The 2,657-nt window shown below is 50.1% G+C and overlaps 1 pseudogene; it reads right to left on the bottom strand.

Moving 5' to 3' along the window:
* Positions 1–191: 191 nt before the first annotated feature.
* Positions 192–2,342, bottom strand: LOC105547242 (annotated as a pseudogene).
* Positions 2,343–2,657: the final 315 nt, after the last annotated feature.

The following is a 2,657-nucleotide window of genomic DNA, read 5'->3' as shown; positions in this document are numbered from 1 at the left end:
CCGCCACCGCACCCGGCTAATTTTTTGTATTTTTGGTAGAGACGGGGTTTCACCGTGTTAGCCAGGATGGTCTCGATCTCCTGACGTCGTGATCCGCCCGTCTCGGCCTCCCAAAGTGCTGGGATTACAGGCCTGAGCCACCGCGCCCGGCCTCAGTTTTTATGTAATTTTCCATTGGGCAATTTACATATCTCTTCACCCTGTCTTTTAAGTTAGTGTGACAATTTTCCATAATAAACTACTTAAAGAGAAGCTTTGGTCAAGAATGGAATGAAGTCGCAAAAAAAAAAAAAAAAAAAAAAAAAAAGCACTGCTTTTAAAAAACCAACACTTTAACCAATTTTATATTCAAACAAAAATCACACGGTATTGGCGTGATACGTGTTCTCAGTGTTTCCTCGGGGCTGGCTTCCTCGCCATCGTGCCACGGCACAGCTGCGATCTGCCACAGTTTGTCCTGCTGGATGGCGGAGGCTCACTCAACTTCACATTATCCGGAGGTCCTGGATGGAAGACTCGAGGGTCTTGAAATCCCAAATTGTCATGGCTCCATCGATGCCAGTAGTGCAAACTTTGCGACAATCTTGCTTGTCCACCTCGAAGAGACTTGAGAGATGCTACTCGGGTGCAGCGTCTCCAAGGTCGTGTTGCGGTCCTCAGTCGTCCGTGTTGCGGTCCTCAGTCGTCCGTGTTGCCGTCCTCAGTCGTCCGTGTTGTGGAAGTGTTCCATGGTAGACATGTTGCGTTGGATGCTCTGTTTCGGAATGTCTAACTTGGAGATGAAGGTCAGGCAACCTTGGTCATCGTAAAGAGCACTGGGCAGCAGTCATGGCCAGCAGCCACCACGCCGTTCTCTGAGACAAATGAGATACCCAGGAGCGGTAGGAACTCCGTGTGAGACCTGCCCACTTTTTGAGGCCTCAGCAACAGACATGGTGCTGTCGTGGCTGACCCAGGCCAGGCGGCTCCCACTGGCAGAGAAGCTGACCCCATGGACCCAGCCACCAGTGCCACTGCCACCAAACTCTTATAGCAGCTGCCCAAAAGGCATCTTGCTGCCCCAGTGCATACTGACTGGCTTTTCATCCACTTTTTTTTTTTTTAAATTTATTTTTTGAGACCGAGTCTCGCTCTGTTACCCAGGCTGGAGTGCAATGGCGCGATCTCGACTCACTGTGAACTCCGCCTCCAGGGTTCACGCCATTCTCCTGCCTCAGCCTCCCGAGTAGCCGTCATCCACTTCTTTAATGCAGACAGAAAACAGTCTGCATTTGAAGTCACATGGTCCTGCTGCCAGCAAAACGTTGTTGGGATGGCAATCCAAGCTGAGCACTGTGGAACGAATTGGCTCTTTAATGTGCTTGCTCACCCACGGGTCATTTTCAGACTCAAAGTAACAAACAGAAATGAATCGTGCTCCACTTCCCACAGCAAATTTGTTCTCTAGTGGGGACTACTTCACAAAAGTAGCTGCACAGTTAATTCTCAGGATCACCAGGGGTGGCTTCCAGACACCATCTTTCTGACTCCAGACATAGGCACTGTGGTCTGCCCGGCAAGTGATGGTGCAGTCGCTCTTGGGAGCCCAGTCAATACCTGCTGATATGTCCGTTGTGCTCCTTGACTTCACAGGCTTTCACCCACCGACTCCCATTCGTCTTCTTCCTTTTTTTTTTTTTTTTTGTTTGTTTGTTTTTTGACGGAGTCTGGCTCTATTGCCCAGGCTGGAGTGCAGTGGCATGATCTCGGCTCACTGCAACCTCCATTTCTGGGGGGCAAGCGGGGGCAAGCAATTCTCCTGTCTCAGCCTCCCGAGTAGCTGGGATTACAGGCACACACCACCACGCCTGGCTAATTTTTGTATTTTTAGTAGAGATGGGGTTTCACCATCTTGGCCAGGCTGGTCTTTTACTCCTGACCCCGTGATCCACCTGCCGCGGCCTCTCAAAGTGCTGGGATTACAGGCGTGAGCCACAGTGACCGGCTCCATTCTTCTGATAGATGTGCACTTAGTGATTATTGGAACTGAGGGCAATCTGGGTACGATCCTTGTTCCAGGCATGACAGGTGATTGGCTCTAATAAAAACTGATGCAGTGACATTATTCTTAGTGTTTTCAAAGGAGAGAAAGCTGGGGTCAGGGGAGTCCCGGTGGGCTTGGAGTGGAGGATTTCTGGACTCTGGGCAATCAATGCAAACAGGCTCGCCACGGGGACGGAGGACTAGTTTTTTCTATTTCTATACTTTAATCCCTTCTCTGACAGTGAGAAATCGGACCCTCATTATCTTTGACATATTAATTTACCTGAATATATTAATCTTCCTGAATAAGACCAACCTCCCATCACCTCCTCCATTCCCTCCCCATGCAGACATCCCCCTCACCTCATTGTATTCTGATATGCAATACCAGGCTACCACAGGCTTGTGGGTGAAAGCCCTCCCACGCCATTTGTGCTGTTGTGTTCTCTGAGCTGCTCCCCTGCAGAAGCAGCTTCCATCCATCAGCCACCCCAGTTCTGACTCCCCACACCAGGTTGCTCCCATGTATGGATGACTTCCTCTCCTTTCTTGGGCTCCAGCACCCAGTGCTGGGCCATTTCCATGAATGGATATCCTCCTAACCCCTTTAGGTTCTGACTCTTCACATCAGGCTA

Source organism: Mandrillus leucophaeus, unplaced genomic scaffold (assembly GCF_000951045.1).
Source record: "Mandrillus leucophaeus isolate KB7577 unplaced genomic scaffold, Mleu.le_1.0 Scaffold381, whole genome shotgun sequence".
NCBI classification, from domain to species: Eukaryota; Metazoa; Chordata; class Mammalia; order Primates; family Cercopithecidae; genus Mandrillus; species Mandrillus leucophaeus.
This window is presented reverse-complemented; position numbering and strand designations above follow the sequence as displayed.